The sequence below is a fragment of the Hydra vulgaris genome, chromosome 03 (genome assembly GCF_038396675.1).
Source record: "Hydra vulgaris chromosome 03, alternate assembly HydraT2T_AEP".
NCBI classification, from domain to species: domain Eukaryota; kingdom Metazoa; phylum Cnidaria; class Hydrozoa; order Anthoathecata; family Hydridae; genus Hydra; species Hydra vulgaris.
This window is the reverse complement of record NC_088922.1, coordinates 65,441,101-65,461,012: the sequence shown is the minus strand read 5'-3', so window position 1 is coordinate 65,461,012 and position 19,912 is coordinate 65,441,101. Positions and strand designations below refer to the sequence as shown.

Below are 19,912 nucleotides of genomic sequence, written 5' to 3'. Positions count from 1 at the left end.
TTTCAGTTCGTACCACTTGGCCATCAAAAGGTAAAAAAATATATTAATATACCTTTTATTCTTTAAAAAGCATGCATAATTTTTATTGATAAATTCAAATGGATTTTTTATTTGTGTGAAACCATCGTCAAAAGTATTTTTGTTTTATTTTGGGCTTACAATTTTCTTTTAACGCCTTTAACAAAACATGTTTAACAAAATAAGTAAAATAGAATAAATGCATATGTTGCTTTTTTTTTCTAGATAGGCGCAAAGCTATGCAGTGTTGATGAAGATTTTGCTTTTATTCATGACTTTGGAAACATCCATATAACAACTATAAACTTAGTACCAGGTGCTTGTGTTTCCTATGAGTATAAAAAGTAGTGGATAGGAATCGATGAAGACATTTTTCGAGAAGAAAAAGATATGCTTGTCAAAATTTATGTGTCCAAATAGTCCTGCACGGTCGTTTAAATGGTCACCAGTAGATAGCCAATGCTGAATTCCAGATGTCCACATCATTTTCAAAGTTGAAGTACCGACTACAAAAACAGGGCTTTACTACTATTTAACCAAAGACGACTTGAAAAAAATTGTTTTCCTTAAGAAATAGAGATTTTTATATTTAAACTTATTTCAGTCTGATATGTCTTATTCATACATTTTTTTAATCTTTTATTTTTTGAACAATTTATAAATAATGTGAATAAAAAGCATATATAAAATCACTTAAATTTATTTTTCAAAAGTTTTTTTTATACCTTATAATTTTGTTGTAAAAAAATAATAAAAACAATTAAGTTACTAAACTGTTAGTTTCTAATTTGATTAATTTGTAAAAAGTTAGGATAGATTGCCTGATTTTTAAAATATCACAAAATTTTGTGTTCATATCAAACCTCAATAACTCCTCAAGTAAACGTAAGGCCAAAATAAATTGTTTCGTTAAGTTGATATACATCTTATCTTTAAGAAAATAAAAATAAAATATTTTTTATATAAGTCAGATTTATTTTATAGCTATTATTGTCAATGCCCTTTTTTATTTTTATTATCATTTACATTTACGAATGCTAGAATAAACTAAATTGCCTTGCTTCGAGAGATAAAAACCTAAAGTTTTCGGACTTAGCAGGTTTTAAGCTCTTTTGGTACCAAGTTTCAGATTCGCAGCAATACTAAAAGCACCATACAAGGGTAATAATAAACGGAAACATTTTTGGCACTTTTCCCCCTCATTTTTCAGTCAAAATCAAACAAACTTCAAGTAGCTGTAAACCCTAAACGGATAAAAAATTTTTATAAAAAAAAAAATTTACAGTCTTTCCTAAGTTAAGAAATTTGGTACTAATGTCTTTAAACATTTGTACCAAATTTCAGAAAATTTTGTGTTTTTTTGTGTTTTTTGAAAAAATTTTACCCTATAGCGGTTCATAAGAGTTTAGCTCATCGGTTACTTAGTGGACCATTAGTGACTTCCGGTAAAAGTGGACAGCAGATAACTTCCCAGTAACTTCGAAATTTAATTAGTGGTTGCTTGCAGCCCTGTTGGAAGCGAAGATGTTTAAAAAAAAACAAAAAAACAATTCTTCCCATCATGTGATATAGTGACATCGGTTAGCCGTTTTTGACAGCTGTCCATTTAATAACTGATTAGCAAAACTACAGTGGACCACTCAAAATGTCTATTGAAATTCCGCTATAAAATGTTTGCTGGGGAAATTACCGTCTTTTAATATAATTACGCTTAACTACAAATGCTTTTCTTAGCCAATTGATGGCGTACTTGTGAATATTTCAATGTGAATATTTCAATGGAAGAAATAAATCAAATTTTGAAATAAAATAACAGAAAGAAAAAAAAGATTTTACTTGTATCTGCTTATTGGTTGAAATATGATAACAATAATAATAATGATAATAACAACCATAATAATATTTAATTAAAATGTTTTTTTTTCTCTACCCTATTAATGGGGAGCCTTTAACAAAATATTTTACAAGGCTGAAAATTGACTTTGGTTCGGACGTTATTAGTTTTGTTTATTTTCTTAAGTAGTGGTAGACATGTTTGGTTTCACCCGTTTGTGGATTTGGTTTCGAATATTTGGTATATTAATCAAGAGAAGAAGACAAACTTTAAGTTGGTATGTTTTCTTATATTGTAATTTTTTCTTTTGAAAAGGTTCGATTTCTAGATCCATATAAGCAAACTATCTTGAATTTAAAAAAATCTTAGACGCTTATCAAATGATGAAAGTATCTTAAAATATATCAAATGGGGCAAATATCTTAGACACTAATTATCTTAGACGTAAAAAGCATTGTATTGATTAATGAACTTTGTGAAAAGTAAGAAAATGGTAAAAATATCAACTTTAAAAAATGTTAACTCAAGGTGAAATAATTTATTTCAAAGTAATTATTGTTCAAAACTTCAAAGTTAAAACTTCAATGATCAGTTCAGCAAAATTGGCAAATTAATCAATAAAGTGTTGCACTTTATTGATTAACTTGAATCTAATCAAATCAAAGCTAATATTAATAGCTTTTTAAAAATACCTTATTTATTAGTAATAAAGATATTATACACCATACCTTGGCAAAATATACAGCATAATATATAAAGGTAGAAATAAACAGTTTCCCAAATTTTAAATTTATTTTTTTAAAAGTAGAACTTGTTTTCAATAAATTTAAAATTTTTCTAAATAACATTTTTATAAAAATGTCTTTCAATATTTCATCACTACTTCTACTACTACAAATAATTCCTTTTTGGGGTTGATGAAAATTATTTATCATAGATTACTATTTTTACTTTGTCAAAAAGAAATTGTTTTTTTTTTCACTGCACACCATATTCTAAGTGGATTGTATAACAAGGTCTATTAAATGAAATAGTAAATTTAAAGCAGTGGTTGTAAGAATGCACCCAAATGCAAAAAAAGTTGGTAGAAACTATAGCTTAGTGCAAAAGTAATGTTGTAAGTGGACATAAATTATTTTCTAAATCTTTAATCAGATTTAGAGACAATAAATTGTCCATACCATATAATTACCGAACACATAAAAAGTAAGGCCATTGAAAAAAGATCCAGCAGTTGTCTCAAATCAAAAATAATAATGCTGCTTTTAAATAACTTATATAGCTTTCAAGTTATGTACTTGTTTTTGAGTTTCTTTAACCTATCCCTTTCCCTAAAATAAAATAAATGGCTGACCACAATAAATGTTCTTTTACTAATGTTCCATATTATTATTTTTTTACTTTCACAAAGTTAACATGAGCTTAGTTATGAGCTTATATAAAAGATTATAAATTATTATGAAATTCAAAATTTTATTTTAAAATTTTAAAATTTAAAAAGTCTAACTAATTTTTTTTTTTTCAAATAACTGAACAAGTATTACTATGAGTTATCAAAAACCATGGTTTTGTGCAACATTGATATCTTCTAAGATAACATTTCATATTACGAATAAAACTATGCCTACAATTTCTGGTTTGTGTTGCATAGCAATAAAAAAAGGGAAAGTTTTTGATTAGTATTTTAAAATATTTTTTAACTATCTGAAAGCAAGTCATGATCAACAAGAGACATTTCAATATTAACACTATTCAATCACCATGTTCCATCACACTGTTAAACTCTGGTAGATACCAGAGATGTAGGTCTGAAGACCAAAGTCTTGGTCTTAAGATGCCTCAAGACTCATATTTAAGTGTCTTGGTCTTGGTCTTGAAAGCCTAAAGTATTGGTCTTGGACCTCTACTGTCTTTTACATTCTTGATTCTTATGAAAAAAATCTACTCAATGAATGGATTAGTTATTAATAACAAACTGTAGATTGCCGCAACTTCCTGCTCTCAATGAGAATTTTGATCCCGGTCTTATAAAAACTTTGAAAGTCTTGGTCTTGGGTTGATTTTTTGATGTCTTGGTGTTGGTCTTGATCTTTTGAACCATTCAGTTTTGGTCTTGTTCTTAGTCTTGAGCTTAAATGTCATGGTCTTGGCTTTAACTGTCATGGTCTTGGCCTTAACTGTCTTGACTACATCTCTGAAAGATACTAATGATTGTTTGTTCATTATGTTGTAATCTAGACAGAATAAAGGTTATGAAAAACTTTGACTTGACAGCCAAACCCTTTTATTTTTTGTATGTGGCTATATCTTTTTTTAAAAACTCATTTAATTGGTAATCTAAAATAACTACAAAGTTACGATTTTTTGCTATCGAATAGATACAAACTTATCATTATCTTATAGCTGGCTATAATAATATAACAATAATAGTAATATCGCTAGCTAAAACACTGTGGTGTGTACACTGAAGGGAGGGGGCTGGGGCATTTCCCCCACTTTTTTGTAGCGGAATCTGGCAATGAATTTTTCACTACCTTCCAGACAAACTGGATCCCTGAAACGTTCGGCATTTATATAGTCCTAATGAACGTGTGTTAAAAATTGTTTCCAAGACAGACGACCAGTGGGTCCATTGGGCTGGGGCACTGGGGGCCTTATCAGCTTATTATCTCATAAAAAAGTTTTTTTTTTCTTTTTAACAAAGTAAAGATAAATATAAAATAAAAATATTGTCTTCAATTTTTTTAATTCAAATTTTTTGGTTTATACTTACTCCATTAGGTTTTTAATCATTATATATGACCTTACTTGAAATGTCTTAAGAAAGTTCATATGTTTATAAGAAATTTGATTTGTAAGTATATGGATTAAAAGCAGTCATCCATAAAATAATGATTTTAACAGAATTTTAATATATAATATAATTTAAACCTTTTTGAATTAAAAAAAGTTGATATTTTTTAATGCTAAAATGTTTACAGCAAGTTGTTTAGTCAACTAAAATCCAACAGTAAAAAAAACAAAAAACATTCTGTCAAAAAAAAGTTTATCACCTTTTAAAATCATTCTTTTAATTAATATTTGCTAATTCTAAATGTTAATTGAACACCAGTTAACTTGAACTTTTGTTATCTCTAACTGTTTTCTATAGTCCCTTAAAATCAAAAACAGTTGTTTTACTTTGCTTAAATCAAACATTTGTTTAGTTGAACTGTTTTCCTTGGTGTCTTGGAGGTTTGAGTTAACGGGAATTTATTATACTCTCTTAAAACATTTTAAGAAAGATCATTGAATTTAGAATGATCAAAAACCGAATGGAACAAGTATAAACCAAAAAACTTTTTGAAGACAATATTTTCAAAGTTAACTTTACTTTGTTAAAAATGAAAAAAAAATGTTAATGAGAAAATAAGTGGAGCATGGCCCCCAGTGCCCCAGTCCCATGGACCCTGTGGTCATGTTTAAAAGATCAATAAATATAGAATGATGTGCTATATATATATTTTCTATATCATCCAGGCTACATGGTTTCTTAAGCATTGAAAACAGGTACAAATAATTGCCTAAATTTATTTAAATTGATAATTACAGGTACTTAATAATAATTTTTTAAAGTTATGCGACTTGAAATCTCTAAATAAATGTCACGATTCTGCAGGGACAAGAGGGGCCTGGCCAATATTTGCTAAAAGTAAAATGGTCAAGTTTGTTTCAGGTTCTTCTTGGAGCTAGAGGCTAAAATTTTCAAGGAATTCCTATTTTACTATGTAGTCTCAACTGTATAAAAATCTGAGATGTATGGTGACACAGCCTGGGTCAATTGAAATGTTAATTTATAGACATAACAGCTCTTTATAGTGTAATATCGACTATCTATAGATTTGTAGTTATTTTTTAGGAAGCTACAGCAGGCCTTGTTAAGAATCGTTACGCAGCTCGCATTTTGCTTGCGAAAAGGCGATTTGCCTACGCGCTCAGCAGTTTTGCGCTACGCAAAAACTTACATCTTTTAGAATATTTAAATTATCTTTTGATTGTCGTTAACGTGACGTTTATTCTGAAGAAATAAAGTCGTAAGTAAAAACCGCAATTGTAAACTAATAGATTTTTTGTTAAAGAAAGTTTGTTAAATAATTTTTTTGTTTGTAAAAATTAGTTAAAAAAAATTAAGTGTTTTAAGTTTTATCTTAAGAAATTAAATATATAAATTTCTTTTAAATATAAAATTTATTTTTAGTCATAATAGTTTAAAAAATGCACGATTTATTTTGATGAAATACTTTATTAATAAGATATTTTGTTTATTGTTAATTCATTAACGTAAAGTTTTAATGACGTTCGTTTAATTTATGAAAATAAATTATGATCACGAATATGTTATCGGTAACTGATAAACAACAACAAAAAAACTCTTTCTTGTTTAAAAACATTAAAATGAGTTCACATATTAAATAAGCAAAAATTTATTAACAGTTAATAAAATAACCAAAAATCAACTGTAAAATCATAAGAAAATAAACAAACATTATTTTACGTTTCATGAAAAAAATATTTTTTTCAAAATAAAATTTAGTTCATATTTGAAAAAAATAATAAAAATGATTTTTTAAATAAGCTAGATTTTATTTGTAACTTTTGTTATAGTGAGAAAAAAACAAACTGTTTGTATGACTTTTAACGCGTTAATAAAATAACTTTAATTACAAAGCGGTACTTGAAAAGACGCGAGTGACGCAATATAACTTCTAAACGATGCAAAATATATTTGAAGAGTTGAGTTACTTAGAAATGCGTTACGCGTTTTTGCTACGCAGCGAAATCTCGTAACAAGACCTGCTACAGTATAAGTATATTGTTTTAAAATTGCTAACAAAAACCCTTCAATATGTATGTGCATAATTATAGCGGTAAGTGGCTATAGCTACCTTATAGCTATAGAGTTGTTGTTATGTAGTAGCTAGCAACAAAGTTAAGAAGTATAGCTATAGATTTATTGTAACTAAAAAGCTAAGATATGTAGCCATCAAGTAACTTTAAATTAGTTGTTATGTTGGAGCTACTTACCTACGATCTGTAGCTATTGATATACTGTAATAATATCATTAGCTATAAAGCTGCTATGTAGCGATTGACTAGCTTTGATCATTGTGTTGTAGCTAGCTAAATACTATGATATGTAGCTAACGATATTTTGTAGAGATATCAATAGCAGCAAAGTTTGAATAGCTACAAAGTTTCCATATGTAGAAAGCAACATGCCATATTAAAATTGCTGTGTTACAAGTTCAATTATTAACATAAATATTATAGATCTAATACTAAAGATCAAATTTTTTATAATGTAAAAGACAAAATGAAACAATAATATAAGAAAAAGAAATCGCTTCAAAATGGGTCAAGTATATAAACTTGTATCCGTTTCATTTCAAAGTATATAGCTTTTTCTTTATACAAAATTTATAATGTTTGATAAAAGGTTTAGCTAAAGGTTGGCTATAAATTTTCCAATAAATGACTTTTAATAATGAGTTGAGTTTTCATGAATTTTTAAATTTTATAATGTTTGATGGCTGACTTGGTTAACTTTTTATGAATTTTTACATAAAAGTTGTTTTTAAGTTACTTATTTTCTTTCAGAACTAAAAATATGAAATAGCGAAATGAAATTCAAAAGAAAGCTGTGCAATGGTTTAAAAAATAAAGAAAATTTATCACAAATAAATGTATGTAAAAACTAAAGATATCAACTAAGTTTCAAATTCCCATTGATGTAGATAAAGATTTGATATTTAGTCATTCTGGATATGAAAAAGACGAAAACCACAAATATATTTACTTAAAGCATCACTATATAATCCCTAGAACTTGCTGTGACTTATTTAATTCATATATCAGGAAAAAAAGGTATTGTTAATTAAGCATGAAATTTTTATTAACTCTATAGTATTAATAGGTAGAAAGATTCTTTTGCAAAACAATCGCTCATATGTATGAATATGCTTGATGTTTGAAGTTTTGATTATTATTTATATTCTTCCATGAGGGTGTAAAAAGAAATCAATATTCAGTTGTTGAGTTGAAAAATACTTGTACTTCTATTATTTATGAAAAATTTCATGTAAGATTAAATAATGTCATTTTAAGATGATGGGTTAGCTAGCAGCTGAATTTATCAAGGTAAAAATTATAAACTCACTACAAACACTACTTTTTGAAAGAAAACTTCTTGAACATATGTTGCCTATGTGACGTTTTTGCCTATTTAAAATGCATGCTGCGACTATTTTGCTCTTGGTAAACAGCAAAATTTTAAAGATAGATTGTATTCTGTCTAAATATTTATATTTCTTAATCACCCACTGTATATAATACAAGGTAAATTATTATAAAGTTACATTTTTGAAAAGAAATAAGTTTGTCTTGAAATATTTACTTCAAGAATATCTTTAAAGATTTTCCTATGCTCCAATGAGTTCCAGAACTCAATTGCATTGCTTAACCTTTGAAGATTTTTTTTAAGAATTATATTTTTTCACACAATAATTTTTACTTTTTTTATTTTTTGCATTAAGTTCTCTATATTTTGTTCATTTCAATTGCATAAACCTATGACATCATCTAGAAAAGAGTGCTTAGCGGTTTGGTTTTTAAACTGCAAATTTACAATACCAAAGGTTGATTTATTGCTCAATATGCGAATAAATAAGTTTAACTTGTTTTGCTGTACGATTGTTGATACATCTTGGATGTAAAACAAAGAACAAATATAATTTTTGCTGTGTTTGGAAACATTGAAATGTGAGTTAAGTGCATTCCTTCCTATTATATCAAGCTTTTGCATTAATATGTCTTTATAATCGCAAAGTTCAAGACCATACATAAGTACCAGAACCACCAATGTTTTATATAGCTGCACAATAGAGCTTGGAAGAGTATGGCGGATTCCAAATTGAGTAAGAGTTTAAATTATTGCCCTGATTTTTGATATTCTATTATCAATATTTGAACAACTAAGTGAGGCAAAAGAAGAGCTTTTAGTATCCCGTATAAAACCTAGATGATTAAGTTTATCATCTAGTTTTAATTGTTGGTGGTCGACTGTTATCGTGCAGTTTGCAATTTGTTTTTTTCCAGCGAACAAGTACTCAGTCTTATTAATGATGTTGAAATAAATATAGTAAGTATAAATGATGTTATATTAAAATTTAATCATAAAAAAAAGTTGTCAGTAGAAAAAAAGTTATTAAAAAAAATGTTTTAACTACAAATAATTACAAGGGTTGAATTAAGCGATCACAATTTGCTAAATCTGGAAAAATATCTGCTCTTCAAAATTTTAGTTTATGCAAAGCCGCGTTTTCTCAAAGGAGCAAATTATTATAAGTTTGTTAGCGAAGAAGTTATAAAAAATAAAATAAAACAATAAACTTACAACTACTAAAGTAATAACACTCTAGTCACTAACTAGCGAAGAGTTATTTTTGTATGTGCCTAAATGAATTATGATATTAGTTAACAATGCCATCATTTTGTGCTGCTATAAACTGTGGAAATAAGAGTGGAAAAAATGAACGAAAAAGGGCAAGCTAATTCATATATTATTTATAAAAAGTTTTTTTTTCTTAAAAAGTTTATAAAATCATTATTGTAGTATTTTAAAACATATTCTTTTATTGTTTAATTTTTTTAAAGATGTAAACAGTGGGTTATCAGCTGTCGTAGGAAAAATTTAGACAAAAGATTTTGCATTTTTAAACTAAAACTTTTATTTGTGCAGTAATCATTTTGAAAATACAATGTATTATTCTACAAATAATGATGGAAAACGTTTGTTACAATCAGCAATTCCTACTATTTTTTAACATCCCAAATCCTCCACTTGTTGGTTGCAAAAGGAAATCACCAGTTTAATGTCATTCATTTCCAGCAAAAAAGCAAGTTGTTTGTTTACCTGTTAATTCAGATAGTAATTTAGAGAACAAAATGTCTACTAATGAAATAAATTTCAACAAACTTCAAAGGTTACTATTAACATTGCAAGTCAAAACTAGACTACGTAAACAAAAAAAATCCAAACAAAAAACCCAAAAAAACTGTGACGGGTCTATAAAACGTATTTTAAATTTATCGAGGAAATACTTATCTCCTATACAAGTTAATTTTTTTAGAAGTCAATTAGAAATGAGTAAACGAGTCAATAAAGGAAAATGCTGGGCAGTTTTTGACAAAGTTTTGGCTTTGGGAATTCTGTTTCATAGTCCTCAAACTTTTAATGTCTTGCAAAAAATATTCTGTTTACCTAGTCAAACCTGTTTATTATTGTTTTTTTCCAGTGTATTTTCAGATCTTCAAAAAGGTTTTTCTACTCGATTGTTTTCTTTATTAAAGTTATGTGCTGATGCAATGAATCTGTTTGATCGATATGTCAGTCTTGTTATGGATGAAATGTCATTAAAGCAGCATTTAGAGTATGATAGAAATTCTGACAGGTTTTATGGTATGAAAAATGGACAACTTTTAAATCAGGCTCTTGTAATTATGGTTAGAGGTTTGGTAAATAAATGAAAACAAACAATAGCTTATTATTATAATAATTCAACAGTCTCAATAGCTGACTTTTTTTATTTTTTTTTATTTTTTTATTTTGTTATAAAAAAATAAAAAAATCCCCACCACGTCCCTGGTAGTACCGCGCTCAACTTGTTTCTCCGCTGCGCGGAGAAACAAGTTGAGCGCGGTACTACCAGGGACGTGGTGGGGATCAAACTCCAAACCTCTCGCTTTTGAAGCGAGCGCTCTACCACTACACCACTACCACATGACTTGGCTTCTTTACTACATGAAATCATTTCTAAGGTTCAAGAAACTGCTTTACACATTAGATGTGTAGTTTGTGATCAAGGATCTACTAAAATAACTGTCTTTTGTTTTCTTGGGTTTTCCAAAAATTTACCATACTTTCCTAATCCTTCCAATGATAAAAATATTCATGTTATTTTCGATCCTCCACATTTAGTAAAAAGTATCAAAAACAATTTACGAAGGCAAAACATTGACATTAGTAGTGAAATTGTTACTTGGCAACACATCCAGTCTTTGTACAATTTAGACAAAATAAGCTATGTGAGTCTAGCGCCAAAACTAACAGATAGACAATTATACTCTGGTCCCCTTTTATCTATGAAGGTCAAACTTGCGACTCAAGTTTTTAGTTATCAGGTTGCTTCTGCATTATATTGCTGCTCTAATACAAATTTACTTCTTTTAAGTTTATTACCAACAGCAAGAATTGTTTAACCCATGGATACTTTATTCGATATAATGGAAATTTATTTAAATTCATATAAATTATATGCAGATAAACCAACTTGTTGTGCTCTAACTTTAAAAGGAGTCAGTATTTCTCAGTTGGAAGAGTTAAAGCATTGGATTGAGAAATGGAAATTTTGTAATGTTAGAAGTCAAGTAAGTATATCATGTCATTGAGGTTTAAGTGTCACAACTAATAGTGTTCTAACCTTAAGGTGAGAGCTATTTTCTGAAGGTTTTCGGTTTGTTTGTACTTCTCGTTTCAATCAGGACTGCATTGAGAATTTCTTTTCCTTTATTTGAAGCAAAGGTGGTTTGAATGACCGTCCAAATGTTAGACAATTTTGAGCTGCCTATAGAAACGCTTTATTACTTTTATCCTCAGAAAATCCAATAGCAACTGTATAAAAAAATTCAAATTTTGAAACAGCTTTCAATCTCAATGATTTTATGAAGTGTTGTAATCAAACAATCACTAATTGTAGAATTTATGAAACCGAAATTATTCAAAAGGTTAAGTTATGTCATAGGTGTGCAGATGTACTCTTTCTTAATTCAGCTGACAATCCATCAGCTTTTATGTCACTAATTTGTGAAATGAAAACAACTTTTAAGAGAATGGCCATGATTCTCATCAATAAAATTAAAAATTTTATTGATCATGAGAATCATGAGAATCATTTTCAGTTTTTGAACAATCAACATGAAGAACATGCGCTTTATTTGGAAAAAAACATTGTTCTGTTTTTAGTTATTACAAGAATTTTTTGTATCATAAAATTTTAAAACAGAGACAACCCGCGCAATAAGTCAAATCCAAAAAAAACTGCACTTATTCATAATTATGATACTATTTTTCAATTTTTTTTTTTTTTTTTGTAGTAAGATGTGCTAATAACTCTAAAAAAAATTATGTTTTTTGTTATTATAAGAATTTTTTATTTCATAAAATTTTTAAACAGAACATAAACCCATCGAATAAGTCTAATTGCAATTTCAAAAGTTTTTATTTTTTATTTTTATTTTTTTATAATTCACCTACCCAAGGCCGAGAAGGCCACTACAGATGAAGAGGCTACTTGTGGTTATAACCCACTCTCAACTTACTAACTCCGAAACACGAACCTTAACAAAGTTAATGTCTTAATGTTACAGAATTGATATATCTTGAATCAAAATTATTTAAATATTTAGCAACAAAATTTATTAATTAAAAAAAACTATTAGTTTTTTTTTAAATTAATAAACAACTATTGTTAGTTGCGGAAGAGGTCCGGCAGGACATCCCAGAATGCAATTTTGATCAATTAACAGGAGTTTGGCAAAGTGAATAGGCTTTGATTAGTAATTCCAAACTTTAATTAAAGTAGAAAAGGATCTAGAAAAAATAAAGTGGATATTCAAATATTATTAAAAACTTTAGGAACTTTTACAAATCACTTAAACAACTTTATAAAAACGTACTGTATAAAAAGTTTAGCATTACTCTTGAGTCCTTAATAAACGTCCCCACCTGTTTATTAATTTTTGGATATCTTTCCCACCCACCCTTAGCTTATTAAGACCCCCCGTCCCCCCCCCCTTCCTTTAATAATTTTTACTTGTTACCATTAAAAAATTTATATCTCAAAACCCCTCAAAAAACACAACCAAGAAACTTGAAAGATCTCCAGGGGCTAATTACACCTCCAATAGGAGTGAAACGAAAGCAAGATACAAAACTTGTGAAACAGAGCTGTTAGATAAGGGAGATGAATTATTTGATTGTGAAGGTGAAAAATTATGTATAAATCAACACGATGAGAATCATTAGACAGACAAGGAAAACGATTCAAGTGTGGAAACAGGTGCTATAGAAAATCAAGATAAAAACAATTGAGTTAATTTAAATGCCGTTAGCTCATCCAACATTTTAATAGGTGATTTATGTTGAGGCAATAATGATTTAAGAAAAGATGCTGTTTTCATTGATGAATTAGGAAAACTCTTAAGTAATGCAGAAACATCTACCCAATTTATTCCACATCTTACAAGATTTAAATGGAGCTACATAACATCTCGCCATGCCATTAAAAGCCATATTGAAAACAACAACCTTGAAGCCGTTGACAACTAACAGTTGGATAATGAAGTGGAACACCGCAATAAAAATAATTCAATCAGGAACGCTTTTGAAGATCTGTTTAAATAAAAAGATTATTTTTATATTTTATAGCAGCACAAACATTTTTTCCACCATAGGTGTATGCACAGTTTTTTAGTGTTTGAGACTTTATATGTATATATCATTTTATATAAACATATTTATAAAGATTAATTTTTATATCCTCCTACTATTAATTCAAACCCCCTCCCCCTCCCCCCATTACGTTTTTATAAATTTGTTTAAGTTCCTTAAGTTTTAAATATTATTTGAATATCCACTCTATTTTTCTAGATGCTTTTCAACTTCAATTAAAATTTGTGATTACTTATGTTGTTTAAACAAAGAATGAATTATAAAAGTTATAAGTGCGTTATAAAAGTAATAACACTATTATAGTGTTATAATGCAGTTAGTTACTAGAGTGTTATTACTTTTGCAGTCGTAAGTTTATTGTTTTATTTTTTATAACTTTTTCGCTGACAAATTTAAGTTGATTCGTCCCTTAAAAACAAAGAACACGGTTTTGCATAAACTAAAATTTTGAAGATTAGATATTTTTCCAGATTTTGCATTTTGCAATCGCTTAATTTAACTATTGAATTAAAATATTCATTTATACTATATATATTCATTTTTTAATGTGTTTTTGTAAGGCTTGTATGTATTATTACAAATTTTTGTGCTATATATTTTTTAAGAACTATTTTTTTAAATTATTATTTTTTTTGACTAAACACTTGTTTTAGTGTTCAGTTTAAAAAAAAATAATTTATATGCTATTCTATGGCAAAATAGCATAAAAATAATGTCAGGAGGTAAATAAAAATAATCAGGAGGTATATAATAAAATGTTTATGTATGCATATTTTTGTGTGTGGAAGTGTTTAAAATATGTTGCATGTTTCTAAATTATATCAATTAAGAAATATTTAAAATTATAAACATCAGTTTTTTAACATTTGAGAAATGCTACTAATAAATATTTTTATTATCAAAAATTGAAATTCATAAAGGGCGATTTAGATTAATAATTACTGTGGTATTAAGGTGTATTACAGTAATTAAGATTATTAATTACAGTCGTATTATGGTAAATTAGATTATTAATTACAGGGGAATTGCTGTGATTTAGATTAATAATTACAGTGTATTACGGTGATTAAAATAATTACCGTGGTATTAACTAATTGAATGATGCATAAAATTAATACATTTGTATTGCTTTCTAATGAGTGATGATTTTTTATTATGTATAAAATATATCTTACAAAAACTTAGTGTTTATTCTTCATCACAAAAAAATTTTCTTCTTTCTCACTTTTTTCATTATTTTTTTAAGCCCTGTATAGCAGATCTGCTACAAAGTTTTTACTAGCCTTGCATTTAAGTATTGTTTTTTTTTTTTTTTAATTTATTTTGTCATTTTCATAATAAGTTATTTACAAAATATTTTGAGTTAAGATATGACCGGAGCAGGCAGAAGACAAAAGTCTTTATTTCAACTTACTTACATTATGTATGTAATTTGAATATTATTTGCGGTAGTGGCGTAGTGGTAGAGCGTTCGCTTCATAAGTGAGAGGTTCCGATTTGCGATTCCCACCATAGCGGCCTTGTTCATCAAGGTTCGTGTTTCAGAGTTATAGAGTTGAGAGATGGTTATAACCACCAGTAGCCTCCTCATCTGTAGTGGCCTTCTCAGCCTTGGGGAGGTGAATTATACATATTAAAAAAAAAATTTAATTTATGTTATCAAGGCAAACAACAACACTCCATCCTTACTTTTAACAAATTGCGGCATTGTCTGTAATGTGCTCCAAATTAATTTTATATAAAAAAGTTATTTGTATAATAGTTAAGATATGAAATGAATTTTGTTAATATAAAAAAGGTTAAAGAGGTTTTTGGAAGTGTTTGTTTTGGTTTTTTAAGTTTTAGATATATAAAATAGGTTGCTTTGGCTGTATGTAGCAGATACGCTACAATCAGTTATTTTATGCCAATTAACCTTTTTTTGAACTTATAATTATTTTCAGATGTATGATAACAAAAATTAGGACATATAAGTCTCTTGCTTAAATTCTTGATGGGCAGAGTGACTTTAAAGACTTTAATGACTCTGATTCAAATTATGAGCCTAAAAATCAATAAGGCTGTAGATAATGTTGATTTTTGTGATGCAGGACCTGTCCAGCAACATTATGTTAATTGTGAAGGGGAGAATATTGTTTATGATAATGATAGTAGTGATGATGACCAACCTTTGTCTAATATTGTAAATAAGAACAAAACAGTAAAATGACTTCAGAAAAAAGTTGACATGTTGGTTATACTACTCTTTACCAGTACTTCAAAATGTTTGTCACGGATTAGCCTCTTAAAATAGTTACAGAGCAAAGCAACTTATACAGTACTCAATCTACTGGTTCAAGTACTAATCTAACACCAAAAGAGAATAAAAGTTCATTGGTATTTATTTAAGGATGGAGCTTGTTAAGATGCCATCAATTAGATCATATTGAAAACATGCATAAGCTATGGTGGCTTTTAAAAAAAGGTCTTAATTTAAACAATATATACCAAAAAATCAAGTGGGGATTCACACATAGAGGTAGAAGTGGATCTAGTGGATTTCTTTATGATTTTAATGTTTACTAGTATAAAGAAACTGAATTGAGTAGGCATCAACATATGGAGTCAGTGCATCTGTAATCCTCAAAATGTCATCCAGCTTACTATCCGGTCATAACTTTAAAGTATTATCAGATATATTATATTTTTCACATCGTTAACTCTATTGGATGTACTCAAAGAGTGAGCAATTTGGTTTGTAGGCACCATTCATGCAAACTGTTTGAACAATTGTCTATTACTATGTGAAACACATTTACGTAGAGATATGTTGAAATTGAACTGGTGCAAACTGTTAAACACTATGACCGAAAGTATAAAAAGTATATATATGTTAATTAACCCTATATGGGTGGAATTGTGGAATAAGCTTGATATGATAAGCTTGTTTTACATAGCTAATCTTAAGTGTACTCATTGGTATATATACATTTGGGTGCATACAATAGTGATCATACTAGTAATGCATGGCTTTTAATTGTAGAGATTTGAAATTAATAAACCCATAGGTAAAGCGTATGTCCCCGAAAAAGTTTCAAGCAGAGGTGGCAACAAGTCTAATAAAGACAAAGAAATGTAAGGTTGGCAGTCCGTCTCTTGAAACTAAAATATCACCAAAGGCTAATAGATCTGTAATCCAAACCAACTCAACTCAAGACGTAAGTCAAGCCAGAGTAAACTATCAGCATAAACTGAGAAAAGACAGTGATGCAAAAAATGCCCTGCAGGGTTTTCATACATTCAATGCCAAAATTGTAATGTATGGCTTTGTAGGCAAAGAGAATAAAGCTATTTCAAGGATAGTGTAATGGATTAATTAATAAATGGGTTGGTGAGAATTTTTTTTACCGAACAAGTATTAAAAGATTGAATTCTTGTGCAGCTTGTGGTCAAATGCGCATTTTTTAACAGCTGTTAAAAAGCTGTATATGGGCAGGATTGAAAAGGAATGACCTTAATAAACTAAATTGGAAATTAAAAAAAAAATAAAAGCGTTTAGAAGGGGGCAATAATATCTTATGTACTATCTATAAATATCTTATATATAGATTGATTCCTTCTGTGACAGGTTCCTTCTGTGGAAGGTTTCAATGGTTATAACAGAAAATTTAATAATCCTTGTACAATATCTTTACCTGAAACTAAATAGATGTTTATTGGTAGCATCTAAGATATTAATGGGTCATCTGAACGTTTTTAGTTTTTCTTTAGTTTTAAATTTAGTTCACAAAGGTTTTAAGTAAAACAGACTTCAATCCCATGTTGAGTAATAAAGCAAAAGCTAAAATAAATTAAATTTTTGTATCTAGATTTTAAATTTTTGACAAATCTAGATTTAAACTGATTTTTTTTTAACTTTATTAATATATTTTTTTTGTCGATAACAAGTAAAAATTAATAAACAGGAAAGGAGGGAGAATTTTCCAATAAATAATAAACGCCCCTTCCAGTGTACTAAGCACGCAAGAGTACATTCAACAATATTTTATTACAAAGTAGTTAATGTTTCCAGATGCGATTCTGTATGTTTTATCTGTAATGACTTACTAAATGGAGTAGATATGGTGTAGATATCATGTGATGAAGTTAATGCTAGAGTATGTTAAAATCAATATTTTTCAGCAATATTTTCATAAAATCTGATTAATTTGCATTGAAAACAACAAAATCCAAAAATATTTATAAGATGTGCTCTTAAATGCCAATAATATGATCGTGAGGAATACATGTATGCATGAATCTTATTAAGAATTCTTTATTTTCAACATTACCTCGTTCAACAAAGCATGTACATTTCATAACAAAATCTAGTTTATGGTGGCATACTTATGAGGTTTTTTTGAATTTTATAATGACTATTTATATCATATACTTGCTGAAAAATATTGATTTTAACATACTCTAGCATTAACTTCATCACATGATATCTACACCATTTAGTAAGTCATTACAGATAAAACATACAGAATCGCATCTGGAAACATTAACTACTTTGTAATAAAATATTGTTGAATGTACTCTCTCGCGTGCTTATTACACTCGAAGGGGCGTTGTTGTTTTTTTGTCTTGTTTGTTACATATCATGGTAATTATGGTAAAAAAAGATTTCAAAATCATTATTTGCGCATCTCAACATCAACAACTTTTTTTTTGTGCGGAACATCTGAAAATGTTCCATATTTAACTTTACAGTCAATACAGTTTACAGTATTGTAATTGACTTTACAGTACATTACAAGCAGAGCAAAACTATTTCTCTCCTGAGTCTTTCTCATCTTTTTTTTCCGTACTTCGGCATTTAAGCATACGCAGTTTTTCTACTTTTTACTCCGTAATTCGGCACCAAAGCTAAGCTACAAAGTTTAAGAGTAACTTCCAACTCTAATAGCAGTTGCTTGCAGCCTTGTTAGAAGTGAAGATGTCGAAAAAAAAAAAGCGTACGAGTATGAAAGCAACATTTTTGAATATTTAAAGAATTTGTAAATAAACTTGTAAATCAATTTTCTACTTCGTTCTTATTTAGTTTGATAAATATCGTTTCAAAGTTTTATTGATATTGGATTTTGGTAGTTTTAAATTTTAATGTAATGAATGTTTTTATTTATATTGTATTTTGTATTTATTTTGAATATTTTATTTTTACTATAAATTTTTTAAAAATTAGTTTTAACTTTTCTTTAGATTTATTGCTACAGACTGTCTATTTAGTTTTTTTTTAAGTTTTTTTTTTAATAATTTATATTATCTTTTTAGGTGGGTTTCTGGTAAATCTGCAAATGGAAAAATCAAACATTATAAGATCCATTTGTAATGAAGACGATCGATAATAATTAAGTTGTAAAATTTGGTAATTTACATACTGGAAGTTTACTGATGTTGTAAAAAACGTTTTTGGTGGTAATAAGAAACAATTATATAAACTGGATAACTAGTTGAACATCCAAAATTAGGTTAAACAAATTTTCATGCAGTTGTACAGTAATGGCTGTTAAAATGCTTTTAAAGTTTTTTAGTTTTGTAGAAAATAAAAATTTCCTCCATTTTTTAAAATTTAATCTTTCATACCCTACGTCTTACTTATCCATTCCACGTTTTACTTATTCATTCCATCTTTTAGACCCCTTTATCATTTAGACTCCATTATATTGGGTTTCCACTTCCTTGTTTTTCTATCTTGCTTTTTTTTTCGACATCCCTTTAACTATTATGGCCTGTTATAAGTTTTTTTCCCGTTTTTCATGCTTCTTCATTAATTACAACCCGTATTTCATACCTGGCATATCCCCTGACTTAACATGATGATAAAGGAGTTTTTATTACCAAATTTTCAAAGATTATTGTTTTTATATTAAGATAATAAAGAAATAATTATGCTTTTATTTAAGAAAATAAGCCAGTAAAATTTTTATGTGGGTATTAGACGTCCATAGAACATTAGACGTCCGTCGAACGTTTAAGACGTTCAATGCCCACTGGAATATATGCATGTACCTCAATTAGGGGGTACTGGCGCTGTATCCCAATCAGGATCTGAATGGGGTACAGCGACAGGCCCTTATAGAGTTGAGAGAGGGTTATAACCACTATTAAGTAGCCTCCTTATCTGTAGTGGCCTTCTCAGCCATGAGGACGTGAATAAGAAAAAATATATATCTAAAATTTTAGTAATAAATTTTAGATAAAAAATATTATGCATTTTGTTTTTCCATTTTGGTTAAAATTGAAATATTTCTTGTATTAGGCATCATACACTTTTAAATTATTTAAAATTTAAGTAACATTTAAAATGAGATTATTCTCAGAAGTGGGTAACATGTTTGATGAAAAAAGAGCAAGTTTGTTGCCCAACACTGAATAGCAACTCTTTTTGCTCCACAATATTGCTAAACTTCTAGAAATCCTTACATAATTGATTACTGCGAATAAAGTTACGTTGTGTTTGAATAAGAATTTTGTATTTTTTACCTAGGTTT

At 28.2% G+C, this 19,912-nt stretch overlaps 1 long non-coding RNA gene across 1 annotated transcript; it reads left to right on the top strand.

Moving 5' to 3' along the window:
* The first annotated feature begins 1,485 nt into the window (after positions 1 to 1,485).
* LOC105843474 (uncharacterized) lies at positions 1,486 to 18,989 on the top strand. Its single transcript, XR_010637751.1, has 2 exons — positions 1,486 to 2,129; positions 18,693 to 18,989. It is a non-coding gene; the product is annotated as an uncharacterized LOC105843474 (long non-coding RNA).
* Positions 18,990 to 19,912: the final 923 nt, after the last annotated feature.